Genomic DNA, 15,917 nt, shown 5'->3' on the forward strand with positions numbered 1-15,917 from the left:
CCACATACACCAGCCCTGAGGGGCTGAGACCGATCGCCAGGCACCTCACTGACCAGCGCCTGCCCAGTCACAGGACGCACTGGGACCCACCCACCCTGAGCTGGGCCCATGGGCTCCCTGGGTAGGGAAAGGGGAGAGACGCCCCCCCGGAATGGGCCCCACACATGCCAGTATGCGAGCCAGAGCCAGCCAATGGGAGACCCCCATAGAGTGTGTGACCTAAGTCCTGGCTCTCATGGAGTTGGTGACTCATGCTGCAGTAGACAGGTGCTGAGCTCAGCCTAGGAACCCCTCTCCTGGGGCCAGGGGGCTGTAGCCAGACATGATCCCCATCTTGTCCCTCCCCTCCCCCAGAGAGCAAGAGAAGGGCAGTCAGCCTTTGATGCCCTGGGAACACAGGTGTGCTGCCTGTCCCTGACTCTACTATAAACAGAAACCAGACAGTAAATGGGCTACCTGATGACCCGGGGCCTCCTGCTGCCCTGATGGCTAGTACCAGTAATTGACACGCCCGCACTGTCCCAGGAGAGGAATCTTCACCCATCACATACCAGAGGTGCCCATTGTCCGCACTTTCCCAGGTGTGAATTATGCTTTGCACCCTTCGTGGGAAATTTGGTGTTCAAAGCCATTTTTCCTAAATTGTCCACTTGAGACCAGGAAGAAGCCTACGTGACCCAAGGGGTGTAAAGAGGGGTATAGTAGCCCACCCCATTTGATCTACAATCACCTACACCTGCTGGCAGGTATTGATTGTCTCCCCAGGTCCGTGGGATGCCCAACCTCGCCCTACTTCTTCCCGAGGGATTGAGAGAAAGACGCTGGCCACGCCAAGTCTGGAACACAGGGGTGAGAATTATACCTGCAATGTGTTTCTTTATGTGTACACTTTAATTGTTACTATGTTATAAGTTTAGTTACTTTATTATAGTTTCTTAAGTCAAACTGCTTCATCTCTACTGTAAAACTGCCTTTGGTAAGGTGATTTAGCTATAAACTGTGGAACCCAATTAACTTGTCAATCAAACCGCAGGGAGTCTTTGTATCTATCTGTAAACTGCAATATACACTTAACTTCTGTTAGAACGGCCATTCCCTTCTATGTAAACTCCAGTATCTTGTTAGGCTGTCAATCACACTTAAGAAAACTTTCTCCTTAATGGAAGCACTCCCAGTGGCCATTTTGTTTCATTGTAAACCTGCGGTCAGCAATTATCCAATCAGACTGCAGGAAAATCATTAGCTTGTCAATCAAAGGTGCAGCAGCCATTTTGCTTCATTCATAAATTGGGCGGCCATTTTTAAAGCCCCAAGAAATCATTTTCCTGTCAATCAAATCGCCGCGGTTTGCTTTCGGACCACTGCCTAAATTAAAGTGAAAATAAGTTGGTGTCCTCAGTCACTTTATATATTGAACCAAGTTGTCTTTATTTTCTTTCTTCTTTCTCCTACAAATAAGCCAGTGCGTGTCAAGTTTCTGACTTGAACCCGTGCTGCTGTACCCGAACCGAACACAAACAAAAGAACTCCAGCCGGTCATAAGGGACAGATACAGTGAGCTTGGCATTTGGATTGTGTCGCTTCCAGATGACAGAGTCGTTGGGGCATCTCTCAGCCTCCCCAGGCTGACCGCTTCGAAGGGATCGTGTATCCTAACAGTAAAAATCTGAGGTGTAATAAGCTCTCCCTGTAAACTTCTTGGGGTGCCCGACAATCTTCTCCAGGTTGCCCGCTGCGAAGGGACTCTGGTCTCAGCAGTTGAAGTCTCAGCTGTATGACTAACACACACACACACACATACACACCAACCACTCACTGCCCTGACCACCTGCTGACAGAATTGGCGTAGTCGGCAGGATTTGTGATATCGGTTCAAAATACAGCAGCATGAAGCCAGTCACTGATTCTAGCAAGGTAGAAAAGAGTTTCACCCAGGAAGGTTGGGCTGACCTTAAATGGGATAAAGAAATGTTAGAGGAGGAGTGGGGAAATCCTGAGGAACTGTGGTTGCAGTTCTGTAACTGGAGAACAGCTTGTAAAATGAAAAGGGGAAAGGAGCATGTATTTGGCTATTTAAAGGTGCCCTGCAGACAGCATGTAAAAGCCATTTAAAATTGGAACTGGAGCGTGAAAGGGTACAGAAGGAAAGGGATGAACCTAGACATCTGGGCGCGCTTGCTAAGCAATGATGTGCACCAATTAGAACAATGTCTTGCTCCAATAATAAAAAGGGAGGGAGCAGAAAGGAGAGCGAGATTAGAGAGCAAGCCCCGAAAAATTAATCAAGCCAAAGTAGAGGCTGCTCTCTGGGTAGATCCGGAGGATTGGGATGGAGACATCTGGGACTCCTCCGATGATGAGTGTTCCACCTCCCCTGAGTTAGGGAATCCCCCTGTCCACATGAGACCCACCATCACATACCAAATGGATTTAACTGAGAAGGAAGAGGGTGAGGTGGATGAAGATAACCCCTCCATTGGCAAAAGGACAGAACCCCGACCTACCCGAATTATTACTCGCAGTTATGAGCCTGCAGAGTTGAGGAGGAAAAAGGATGAATTTGCCAAGAGACCTGGGGAAGGCGTGATAGAGTGGCTGGCTAGGATATGGGATACAGGAGCTGGCTGTATCCAACTGTCCTCCTGGGAGTGTGGCAGGGTAAATCTGGGTGCAGGAATATTCCTTAGCCCCAGGAATCAGGAGGGTCCAAAGTTTATATGGACCTTTGCCTATAGATGGGCTCGGGGAATTCACCACACTGATAGAGGTGAACCCACTAGCATCCCATGGATTAATGGGGATGAACTTAAAGGAGCCCTACAAACTGTTGCTATAATAGCTATGCTTTATCAAGGGGGTCCCCAGAATAGGAGGCAGGAAGAGAACCCTTGGGAACAACAGGTAGTAACAGGAGATTTAAGACCAGTGCTAAAAGGGGCTCCCGGATCCTATAAGGCTATAGCGCTAGCCAGAAGAAATCATGCTCAGAACCACCACCTGACCTATCAGAACTTATTTGATTTTATGCTGTGAGATCGCCAAGAATTTGGGGAAACTGAGGCACTGCAGGTTAAAGTTAAGATGCAGAACTTAAAAGGAGCAAGAGCAAGCAGGAAGGTTTTAAGCCTAGACATGAAGTAACACCACAGGAGAGGGAATTTAGGACTAAATTGTGGAAACGGTACTTGGATCTAGGGTTCACCTGAGATCTATTACATGGGCTGGCAACCGATAAGCTAAAGCTTCTGGCTGCCTCGAAGGGGGTTGAGCAGGAGAAAGCAGCAGTCACTCCTAGTGCTCCCTGCTTCAGCTCCGAGCCTCCACACGCACAGCTAAGGCAGCAATTACATGAGCTGCTGCCGCTAATTGAAACTAACCAGGGAAACTGACAAGCGGGAGTGGGATCTCTCTCTGTATAAATAAACTTGAGCAGGCAGAGAGGGAAAATCCTAGCAACGACCCCCGGATCTTAGTAACAGTTAATGATAAGACTGCTGTCTCTTTCTTGGTAGACACTGGAGCCCAATTATCCATGAATAAAAGAGAAAACTTTTTCGGACCTCCACCTTCTGGCCGAAAGCAGGTTTTGGTCACAGGAGTGAACGGCACTATTGTGTCTTACCCGCTGGTCAAAGTAAAGCTGGATATCCCTTTAAACCCCTACCAGCAGCCCAGGAAACATGAATTGATACTTGGGAATGCCAATACACTGGGCATGGACATCCTAAAGGGCAAGGAAGGAATCATTGGTGGGAAAAGGTGGGCATTCGGAGCCGGCTGCAAACCCAGCACAGCAATCCTGGAGGAAGGGAAAGTTCCCCTCTATAGTGTCAGGTTACTAGCCCAAGCTCCTGCTCTCCCACCATCAGCTGTGACTCATGTAAAACAATACAATGTCCCAGCTGAAGCTATAGCGCCTGTCACTGAGCTAATTAAAGATCTGGAAACACGGGGGCTATGTCTAGACTGGCATGATTTTCCAGAAATGCTTTTAACGGAAAAGTTTTCCGTTAAAAGCATTTTCGGAAAAGTGCGTCTAGATTGGCAGGACACTTTTCCGCAAAAGCACTTTTTCCAGAAAAGTGTCCGTGGCCAATCTAGACACGCTTTTCTGCAAAAAAGCCCCAATCACCATTTTCGCGATGGGGGCTTTTTTGCGGAAAACAAATCTCTGCTGTCTACACTGGCCCTTTTGCGCAAAAGTTTTTCGGAAAAAGACTTTTGCCTGAACGGGAGCAGCATAGTATTTCCACAAAAGCACTGACAATCTTACATGAGATCGTCAGTGCTTTTGCGGAAATTAAAGCAGCCAGTGTAGACAGCTGGCATGTTTTTCTGCAAAAGCAGATGATTTTGCGGAAAAACTTGCCAGTCTAGACACAGCCGGGGAGTTTTAATTCGCACTCACTCCCCATACAACTCCCCAGAATGGCCGGTAAAGAAACCTAATGGTAAATGGAGGCTTACAATTGATTACAGAAAATTAAAGTGTAACATAGGGCCCCTAACAACAGCAGTCCCCAACATAGCAAGCATTGTAAATACCATACAGACTTGGAACAAGCAATGGCTAGCCGTGCTAGATATAAAGGACATGTTTTTCATGGTCCCTTTACAGCCTGCAGACCAGAACAGATTTGTTTTTACATGGAAGGGTGTCCAATACACTTTCACATGTATGCCCCAAGGGTTCAAGCATTCGCCCACTATTTGCCATGGGGCACTGTCAAAGGTCCTAGATGGTTTAACCATGCCACCTAGTATCCAAATGCTGCAATATATAGATGACATTGTGATAGGAGGGGATACTGCTGAAGAAGTGCAGCAGGCTGTGGATTTAGTAAAGACTGCCTTAGAAAATCTTGGGTTAGCTTTACCCCCCAGATAAGTGCCAGGGAACCTCTCATGAGGTGAAGTTCCTGGGTGCTGTCTGGATGGGAGGGCGGAGGTCGGTGCTTGATGACACTGTACAGGAACTGAGCCAGGCACCTTCACCTCGGGACAAGTCCCAACTAAGGCAAACCCTGGGGCTGTGTCTACACTGGCCACTTATTCCGGAAAATCAGCCGCTTTTCCGGAATAACTTGCCAGCTGTCTACACTGGCCGCTTGAATTTCCAGAAAAGCACTGACGATCTACTGTAAAATCATCAGTGCTTTTCCGGAAAAACTATGCTGCTCCCATTCGGGCAAAAGGCCTTTTCTGGAAAACTGTTCTGGAAAAGGGCCAGTGTAGACAGCACAGATTTCTTTTCCGCAAAAAATCCCCGATCGTGAAAATGGCGATCGGGGCTTTTTTGTGGAAAAGCGCGTCTACATTGGCACGGACGCTTTACTGGAAAAAGTGCTTTTCCGTAAAAGCATCCTGCCAATGTAGACGCGCTTTTTCCGGAAATACTTATAACGGAAAACTGTTCTGTTTTAAGCATTTCCGAAAAATCATGCCAGTGTAGATGTAGCCATGCAGTGCGCTCCTGCCTGGCCCAAGGGAATAGACACACCTCTGGTGAGCCAGCTCACTGGCTGTGTCTACACTGGCAAGTTATTCTGGAAAATCAGCCGCTTTTCCGGAAAAACTTGCTAGCTGTCTACACTGGCCGCTTGAATTTCCGGAAAAGCACTGATGATCTAATGTAAAATCATCAGTGCTTTTCCGGAAAAACTATGCTGCTCCCATTCGGGCAAAAGTCTTTTTCCAGAGAACTGTTCCAGAAAAGGGCCAGTGTAGACAGCACAGTAGTGTTTTCCGCAAAAAAGCCCCGATCATGAAAATGATGATCGGGGCTTTTTTGCGGAAAAGCGCATCTAGATTGGCCACGGACGCTTTTCTGGAAAAAGTGCTTTTGCGGAAAAGTGTCCTGCCAATCTAGACGCGCTTTTCCGAAAATGCTTTTAACGAAACACTTTTCCGTTAAAAGCATTTCCGGAAATTCATACCAGTGAAGACGTAGCCCCAGTGTCCTATAGAACCATCCCACACAGGATAGCTGCAAATCCCTCAGTTTGTTCCAATCCCTCCCCCCACCGCCATCCCCCTCCCTCCCTGCCCCACTCTCAGCATCTAAGCCTGGGAGAGAGAAAGTTCTTTCCGCCCTGGCTTGTCCTTCCCTCCCCAAGAGCTCACACTGATACGAGGGTTTGGGGCTGGCTCCTCTTCAGAGGGCATGTGGAGGAGGGGAGCAATGAACAGAGTCTTGTCTGGAGCTTCCTATGCGAGGCAGGCGATGCCCCCGACACACTAGACTCTGCCATTGTGCGCAGATGCTGAGTCTAGCTTTTCCATAAACTCCACAACCAAGTTAGATGCCAAATCCACATTCGTTTCTCTTAACACCTGGCTTGAGTTTCAACATCCCTGCACCCGCAACAATGGGATTCAATTCTGAGCACCCAGTGTTTTCCAGAAACAAGCCACTAATCATGGCTACAGCTGCCTAAATTTAGGTTCCTGCAGCTAAAATACCTGGTTTTCCTCCATATATTTGTAGCATAGACTCAGGCCCTCTCATAGGGTATGTCTACACTACCCCGCTAGTTCGAACTAGCGGGGTAATGTATGCATACCGAACGTGCAAATGAAGCCCGGGATTTGAATTTCCCGTGTGGTGAGTGTTTGCAGGATGAGACCCTGAAATTTGTAGATTTGCAGTATCCAAGGGGAACATTAGCCCTGCAGTCTGACCCCCTCTGTGACACAAGCCATTGCACTTAGCCCAGCTACCCAGGCACAAAGCTGTTTCCCCACAGAATGTTTTCTACTAAGTTGCCCAGTGCTGAGTTGACAGTATGAGGAGATGGAGAATCCACCACTTCCTGTGGCCACTGGTTTCTGTGGCTCATCATCGACCCTAGGGAACATTTGTGCCTCCTCTCTAGCCTGAAATTGTCTGGCTTCAGCTTCCACACTGAGCCCTGTCCACTAGACCAGTGGCTCCCAACCTTGTTTTATACAGCGGACCGGTAAAGCCATTCACAAACCCTTGGCAGACAGGCAAGATTTTCTTTGCATATTTTTTTATGCAAATAACGACTATGCAAATGAAATGTGCCAGTCCGTGATGGATCAGAGTTTGCCAATATCTACAACATAAAAAAAAAATTCAGAAGAAGGAATTCCCGCCTCGCTGTTGAGTGGGCGACTGGTGCAGGGAGGGGCATCCGCCGGGGCAGGGGCATTTGGGACTCCCTATTTAGTAGCAAATATTTTTGGGGCCCAGGAGCTGATGCCCCCTATTGCTACCACCAGTCAGTCACCTCTGCCCTGTCCCCCCTGCTCCATGAGGTGGGGGAGCTGCCATTGTATCTCCCCCGCCCCGGCTGTACAACCCCTGCCCTGTGTCTCCCCTTCCCCAGCCAGGCTGCTCTTGCTCCCATAGTCACGCCCCTGCCTCCCCTCCCACATCCCCCTTTCCCTGCCTGTGACACCCCTCAGAGTTTTGTTCCATTGCACCCCTGCTCCCATTCACCCCATAAGTGTTCCCTGAATCCCCCCATCTCTCTTCACACCTCCTGCATGCCTCTCCTGCCCCAGCCTCACATATCCCTGTTCCCCTCTTCAGCTCCTTCCCGATCTCCACCCCAGGGCTGGCTGCCCTGCCCTGCACACGCCCCTCACCGGCCCTTACTCCATTTCAAAGGCAGAGGTGCAATTGGGACTGGGTGCGAGCTGGGAATCAGCTGTCCAGTCTCAGGCTCGGTACCAGATGCTGCACCTCTTCTTTTGAAATGCCCCTCCCTTTAAAAAGCAGAGGCACAGCATCTGGGACTGGCTATGAGCCTGGATATGTGATTCCTGGTTCACCCTGTTCTCCTCCATGCCTCTGTCTCCCCTGCCACTTTCCTGATAAAAATATTTGCGCAAAATCTTGCCAATCTAGATGCAGCCCCACAGTCTGCAAGGCTGCTAGCTCAGTGATGTCGTCAGGGTACAGTAGGCAGGCAACAGTCTTTCTAGTGCTCTGGCATTCACCTTGGCTGTGTCTACACTGTTCTTGTGACAGAAATATGCAAATGAGGCTGAGCATGGACTGTCCTGCGCCTCATTTGCATATCTAATGAGCCACCATTTTTGCAGGAGAGGGTCCTGTGCCAGGAGCTGTCTTCACTGCCCCTTCTTGCGCAAGACAAACCCTCGCCAGTGTAGACATAGCTCCTGTCATTCTGGATTGATGGGGGGGGGCTCGCTCTCCCGCTGCCCCTGCCCCGCTGCCCCACACAGGAGCTGCCGGAGGTGGGTGTGCTCCCACGCGAGGGGACAGGGGGCCCAGCGGGGACAGGAGCAGCCCCACTGGTGTGGGCTCCCTGGTGTCCCCCCGTGAAATGCACAAGAGCCGTGGGGGAGAGGGAAGGGGAGCCGCACACGAACCCGCAATCTCCTCCCCGGGCGCCCACGCGGGTCCCTGCAGCCCCAGCCCCGCCTCTCGACCGACCAGCAAAGAGGCGGGGGCTGGTCACGTGTCAGCACCGTCACGCGCCGGGTGGGCAGGGGAGACCCCGCATGTTGACGGGCGGGAGCCGAACAACAGCGCACGCCAGCCCCGCCCCCCGGCACGTGGCACTGCCTCCCCAGCGCGGCTGTGAGGAAACCCCGCCCCCCATTGTTACACGTGGGGCGGGGCCGAGATGGGGGTGGGGTTGGGGCAGCCGCCGGGCCGGACCCTTGCGAGGTGGGGGGGCATTTGCAGGGACCGCACCTAGCGCGGCAGGGTGGGGTCACCCAGCGGGGGGCGGGGCCAGAACATCGGGATGCAGGGGGCGGGGCTGGGCTCTGGGAGCTCTGGTGCGGGAGGGGCCGGGGGTGCAGAGTGTGGGGCAGGGGCTGGGGGCAGGCTCCGGGCTGGGGGAGATATGGGGCGAGCGGTGCGGTACTTTCCTGCCCCCCCCCCGGGCGAAAGGGGCAGTTCGGGGGAGTTTCCAAAGGGGTCTGGGTCCATTTCACACCCATTTCCCAGGCTCCCTCCCTGCTCCGGGCTCGGCTGCTCAGCCTGCCCCCCCCCCAACTCTGCACCAAGCCCCAGAATTATCCCCGCCCCGATTCCCCGCGCCCCACAGGCCCACAGCCCCGCCCCCTTCGCACCCCCCACCGGCTCCCCTTCTCCCCAGGGGCTGCGAGGAGCGAGGGCGCCTGCAAGTCCCCGCCTGTGCCCCGCTGCTCCGCCTGACACCCCCTGGGTCCTAGCGCCCTGCGATCCCTGGGCTCTTTGCCCCACATGTGTCCCTGGCTGCGCGGCTGCTCTCCCCTGGGGGCCATGGAGCTGCGGCGTGATGGCTCCTGCTCCTCTGGGTTCTTGTGGAGTCAATTAACCTGCCCCGGGCTGTAGGAACCCCCCCCAGTTCCTCTGCCCCCCAGGACTCCCTGCTGTGGGGGTTGCTTCTGGGAGCTGGTATCACACCTGCCTCCTGCCCTTTGCTGATTCTGCTGGTCGCTGCACCCTGCAGCCCCCTGGACAGTGCTCTGGGAGCTGGGACATTCCCACCCCAGAGGGGCCCCTCTCCCCACTCACTGGCCCAGGAGTACAGGGGAGGATAAGGGTGCATCTGTCAGTTTCCCCTCCTGCCTCTCTCCAGCCTTTGCTCCAGGGCTGGGAGCTGAGACATTACCAGCCCCACGTGCTGTTGCCCATCCCTGCCCCACCCCACATGTCGCTAGGCCCTAGGTCAGGGGGTGCAATGTTGCCATGGATACGGGACACTCCTGTCACAATGAGCAACCTCTGCCTTTGCCCATCCCCCGGGGGGGGGCAGAACAGGAGGCCAAGGCCCCCCCCCCCCCCCACTGTTGAATGTGGACAGGTCTGGCCTGGCCTCTTCTTCCCAGACGCCCCTGCTCCTCCCCAAACCCCCTGCGCTCGGCCCCCGCCCCACCCTGGCCAGAAGCTGGAGCCCTGCCCAGAGAGGAGAAGCCCTGAGGTGCCAATACAGCTGGGGCCATCACAGGACCATCCACCTGGGGATGGGGGGCTCAAAAGCTGCCCCTGGCTGATGGATTGGTCCAAGCATCCCCTGCCCAGGGCACATGGAGGGTCCATGGATGCCCCCCACTGCCCAGCCAGCTCTTACTGTAATGTGAATGGGGTAAGAACCACAGGGGCAGTTGTAGGGAGCCTCAGACTCCACCTGCCCTGGGCGGGGGTGTGGACATGGGCTGGGGCTGCTCATGGGCCCCCCACCAGTTTTCCCTGTAAGCTGAGCACTTGGGCAGCCACTCAGGAGAGATTCAGGTGCTGCCCAGGTGATTAGCAGAGCCTCCCCCCGCCCCCCACCCCAGGCAGCAGCCTGTGTTTCTATGGGTGGTGCACATCTGCACCTACCTTGGTGCACACACCAACATTTATTCTACACATAGAAACAAATTCAAAGGAACCCTCCTCCCCCCACCCCAGCAGGACACCCTGTGTGACAGATACCTGCTCCCTCCCCAAGCTCCACAACACTCTGGTTTCTGCCCATCCCAAAGGAGCGTTTGCCCCAAGTCACTGGCACCTCCTGGCTGAAAGCAAACCCAGCGCCTGCAGCCAGTCCTATGGCACCGTCACGAACGATTTACTGGCCCAGAGAAGGGAAGGAGAGTTACTCACAGGGAGAACGCAGCAGCTGGACACGCACACGGTGCGCTCCTGCCTGGTCCTAGGGAATAGAGGCACCTCTGGTGAGCAAGCTCGGTGTGGGGCCACTGCAGATCCCTCAGTTTGTACCTAACCCTCCCCCCCTCACCAACCCCCTCCCTCTCTGGCCCACACCCAGCATCTAAGCCCAGTAGAGAGAAAGTTCTTCCTGCCCTGGCTTGTCCTTCCCTCCCACTGATAAACTCACACTGATAAGAGGAATGTTTGGGGCACGGCTCCTCTTCTAGGGCACAAGGAGGAGGGAGGGAAGCAACCAACAGAGTATTTTGCTCACAATTCTCCTGCCTAGCTTCTCTGGGGTCTGGAGCTTCTTGTGCCAGGCAGGAGATGCCCCCTCCCTATCCCCACAGACACACCAGGGTCTCACACTTGGCTCTGCCCATCTCCTGGCCTTGGGCTGGTCCTGGTGTCATAACAAACCCTTGTCCGGCCCCTAAGAAACACCAAACTCTCACCCAGTGCCACAGGCACAGCCAGTCCCAGGGGGTCAGCACTGGCAGCCACCCCCCAATATTTCCCACAGCCCAGCCCCTGCCCCCGTTTCTGCCAGTGTATTGCTTGTTTTAACTGCACGGACAGCCCAGGGAGCCAGCTGGCTGCTGGCCCCACATGTGCCAGTGACCAGAGAGACATGAGCTGGCACCCGCATGGGCAGCAAGTTATATGGGCTCGTGGTGCCCGTGCTCCAGCAATATTTGGAGCTGGGTCTCTCCCCTGGCTCTGAATATTGCTCCTCCCCCCCCCCCCCAGCCCCAGAGCATCCCAGGAGAAGAGGACTTGTAACAGGGCGCCCACAGCCCCAGTGTGATGGAGCACACGGGCTCCACCACAAGTCACGCCATAGCAAGCTGTCGCGGCAGGCTGCCCCCGCCCTTGGGCCCTTGTGGTGAATGCACACACTGCGCGCCAGACAGGGGTGCTGGGATGCAGAGGCCTCACCCCTGGGCGGATGCTACAGTGAGTGGGCACGGCGGGCAGCCCCTGCACCTTTGCAGCGCATGCTCATGCCATGCCGGGTATTTTAAATGCCAGCGACGTGGCAGTCAAGGGCAAGGAAGTCCACCCAGGTCCAGGCCCATGGGGTGAGCTGAGGGAAGTGCTCACTCTCCTGCGGCAGCCAGAACCCGGCAGGCAACCCTGTTGAGCGGACACCCAGACTCCACAGCCCTAGAAGGAACGGCCTATGTCCCTTGATGGGCAGCAGGGCCTGATTGCAGACTCCAGCCCTGCTGCCCCGCAAACTGGAAGGCAGAAGGTAGGGGAGGGGGAGGAAGGGGCTTGTGCTGAGGGGAAGGGGGCAGGTCAGGGGAAGAAAGGGGAAGGCACCAAGGGACAGGGTGGAGAAGAGACAAATGTCAGGGGACCAAGTGCAGACAATGAAGGAAAGGGCAGGAGGGGAGGTGTCAGTGGGAGGGGGACAGGGTGATGCTGGGAGAGGAGAGGGTAAGGGTATTGGGAACTGGAGGGGGAGAGGGAGGTGCTGGGAGAAGGTTTGAAAGAGGGAGTGGGCATGAGGAAGGCGGGGATGGAGCAAATCATGTGTGAGGGCACAGAGGAATGGGGGCAGAGGGTGGTGATGGGGTGGGCATCAGGGAAAAATAGGACAAAGTGGGCACAGGCAGTGAGGGAAGGGGGAGGCACCAGGAGGGTGCAGGTGCCAGGGGATTCTGGGGGTGAAGCAGAAGGGCAGACACCTGCAGGGAGGGACCAGCACCATAGGAGAGAGGCAGGGCAGGTGTGTAGAGGGAGGTGGTAGGAGAGAGGATGAGGAGGGGTAGCTCACATGGTCAGAGTGGGGCTACTGGAAGAGTGGGAACAGGGAGCAGATAAGGGCTGGTGGAGGGGGGCAGGTCTCAGGAAGTCCGAAGGCAGTGAGAAGGGAAGGAGTCAGGACAGCAGAGGAGGATGAGGGGTTGGGGGGGGGGGCAGCAGGCACCAGGGGAGCTGATGGAACAAGGGGAGGAGACATGGCAGCAGCGAGAAAAGGGAAAGGTTTAAAAATATGTATTAATAACTTGGGTGCCACAGTGGCACATCCAAACAAGCCACATGACCTCAGTACTGGTGCACAACACAAAATTCATTCTGCTCATGGGAGGAAACTCTTAGGCTATGTCTACACCGGAGGTTTCTTGCACAATAACATCTTGCGTAAGGGTTCTTGTGCAAGAAGTCTTGCAGAAGAACATATCCGCACTGCATTGTGCGAATTGTGTTTTTGCACAAGAGCATCCATGGCAGTGTGGACGCTCTCTTGCGCAAGAAAGCGATGTCCATTTTAGCCATAGAGGTTTCTTGCGCAAGAAATCCCTGCCGAGCATCCACACTGCCCTCTTGCACAAGAGAGCTTACACCTGTTAGAAAAGAGCGTAGATCTTGCGCAAGATGTCCTCTCTTACCACGCCGTACTGTAAATTTCCTTTCTCAAGAGCAGGCAGGCACTGTGGATACTCTGTGGTTTCTTGCACAAGAACGGCTGTACTTGCACAAGAAGCCGTGAGTCTAGACATAGCCTCAGACAGAACACTTGCCCCAGCCTCTCCGCTCCCCCCCCCCCCCCGAGTTAATGTCCCACATGTTGGGTTAATGCAACTGTAGGATAGTTGCATGAGGGGGGGTTGGTGAGGGCCAAACTAATCCCTGTTGGTAGGAGGATGGTGGGAAAAGCCCTTGGAGAGGGGTGACATGACACCGTTTACTTCTGGTCGTGTGTCCATCTTGCCCCAAGCGTGTTATCTCCAGAGGCGTGGCTAATGAGGCACTACCAAAAATTATACAAACCTGCCACCCATGGGCACCCGTGCAGGAGGGGGAGCAGCTTCACACAGGCCTGCATGTCTGTGGTGAGCAGCTGTGCGACACACCGCACACTGACCGTCACGGGGAGCCATGTCACAGCACTGGATGGGCTGACAAATCCCTTCCCAACAGGCTCTTGGGCAGAAGATCTCCCCTTGCTCCTCACACCGACCCACCCTGTTGCCAGGGCTACACCCACTGACACCCCCTCAGCACAAAGTCTCTGTGCAGACCCCCACACCTCAGCCCCCTGCCCGCTGCTCTTATTTCAGTCACGTCCCCGCCCGCCTTCCCCTCGCTGTGTCTGCGCCAGAGTCGCGCCGGGCTCCCCAACGGCAGCAGAAGGGAAATAAACCCCCGTGTGCAGCTGGGAAGAAAGGCTCAGGGGCCACATTCACCGGCCCTGAGGGGCTGAGACCGATCCCCAGGCACCTCACTGACCAGCGCCTGCCCAGTCACAGGACGCGCCAGGACCCATCCAGCCTGAGCTGGGCCCATGGGTTCCCTGGGCAGGGAAAGGGGAGAGATGCCCCCTCAGAATGGGCCCCACACACGCCAGTGTGTGAGCAGGGAGCTGCCGGAGCCAGCCAATGGGAGCCCCCCACAGGGCGTGTGATGTAAGCCCCGGCTCTCATGACGCTTGGTGCCTAATTCCCCACTACGGGCAGGTGCTGAGCTCGGTCTAGGAACCCCCCTCCTGGGGCCAGGCAGCTCAGGCCCCTCGCTGCCCCCTGGGCCAAGGAGCCAGGCTGGGGCTTCACGGACCCAGAGTGGGCAGAGCAGGGGTGGGGCCCACCTGAGAGCTTTCTACCCCCTGGAGTGCCGGGTGCCGGGTCCTTGTCCCCTCCTGGCTGTGCTGGGGGGAGTGAGCCAGGGCTCCCTAGCTGGGGGGCAGATGTTATGATGGCAGGGGAGGGGGGCAGGTGTCCAGTTTGGGAATGGAGGCCCCTGGACCCTCCCCTCCTGTCCCTGTCACGCCTACTTCCCCCTAGAGCCTGGCTAGTGCAGTCATGGGGCCAAGGGCAGGGGAGCTGTCAAGTGTGGGGAGCAGACCGGGGCTGGATGGGGGGACCTGGAGTGCAGGGGGCAGAAAGGAGGGAAATGGACAAGGCCATGTCTAGGTTTTGGGGGGTGGGGAGTCACAGTTTCCCCCAGGCTCCCCCCCCCCCCCATTGGTTGGGAGGCAGTGACCTCACAGAGGGACAATGGCAACAGCAAGATGGGACAGGCTGCAGGGCTGGGACCATCTCAGAGACCCCCATGGACCAGCTGCCTGGCGCCTCCTTTGTGAGGTTTCCCTTTGAGGGTAGAAGGGATTGGGGGTCCCATCTGGGAGAGTGTCTCTGTGAAGATTTCCCCTTTCCCCAGGCTGCAGTGGGAGGGGCTGGGGCAGGCAGGCAGGGTTACAGGAGGGGCTGGCAATGAACTGAAGAGAAGCAAGTTAGAGGGCTGCAAACACCCAATGAGGATGGGATTTGAACCCCATGCGTGCGGAGCACAGTGGATTAGCAGTCCATCGCCTTAACCACTCGGCCACCTCATCTGAGCTGTTGTGCAAAGCTCAATGCTGTAAAAAACCCAGACACCCCCTGGCTACATCTACCCTGCAGGCTTCTTGTGCAAGAACAGTTTTGTGCAAGAGTTCTTGTGCAAAAGGTCTTGTGCAACAGTGTGTCCACACTGCTATGTGCTTTTGCAAAAGAGAAGTGCTTTTCTGCAAGAGCACGCATAGCATTGTGGACGCTCTCCTGTGCAGGAAAGCTCTGATGGCCATGTTAGCTGTAGGGCTTTCTTGAGCAAGAAACCCCTGTTGCCCATCCACACTGCCTCCTTGTGGAAGAGTTCTTGAGCAAGAGGGCTTATTCCTCGTGGGGAGAGGAATAACTCTTGCACAAGAAACCCTGTTATCTGATGCTGTACTATAAATTTACTTGTGGAACAACGTGCGTGCAGTGTAGACGCTCTGTAAGTTTTTGCACAAGAACATCTGCTCTTACGCAAAAAGCCTGCAGTGTAGACACAGGCTGAGAGAGACAAGAAAAGGAAACGGCCAGAGCCTCCCCTCGGCAGGCTAGTCCTCAACAGGGTGGGTGCATCTACCCAGCACCCTCACCTCGAAGTAAGCTGTGCAGTGTGAGCGGGCTGCCCAGAACCCCCAGGGGAAGGCCTGTGGGAAGTTTCCAAGGCAACAGCAACAACAAAGTTTCATAATCTACACTCATGTGACTGTGATTTATTCCTCCACTAGCAAGTGTCTCTGAAGGGATGAGAAATGCAGGGCCCAGGTGCAGGGAGCCGGGTCACATTCTCCTGCCTGAGTCTCAGTCCTGGCTGAAGCCTGGCTACAGAGAGAAGGGGCCAATGCAAACATCCACATGATAGCAAGGGAGTCAGTGCGTGGGTGGGTGGAGCAGGGAGCAGGGGGCAGAGCTGGGCTCTAATTCACTAGGGGTTTGTCCCACAGCTCCAAATAAGCAATGCAATTGTGTAGCTT

General features: G+C 54.9%; 1 non-coding gene across 1 annotated transcript; it reads right to left on the reverse strand.

Moving 5' to 3' along the window:
• Nucleotides 1–14,883: 14,883 nt before the first annotated feature.
• TRNAS-GCU (transfer RNA serine (anticodon GCU)) lies at nucleotides 14,884–14,966 on the reverse strand. Its single transcript has one exon. It is a non-coding gene; the product is annotated as a tRNA-Ser (tRNA).
• Between the last annotated feature and the right edge of the window lie 951 nt (nucleotides 14,967–15,917).

This window comes from Pelodiscus sinensis, chromosome 31 (assembly GCF_049634645.1).
Source record: "Pelodiscus sinensis isolate JC-2024 chromosome 31, ASM4963464v1, whole genome shotgun sequence".
Lineage (NCBI taxonomy): Eukaryota > Metazoa > Chordata > Testudines > Trionychidae > Pelodiscus > Pelodiscus sinensis.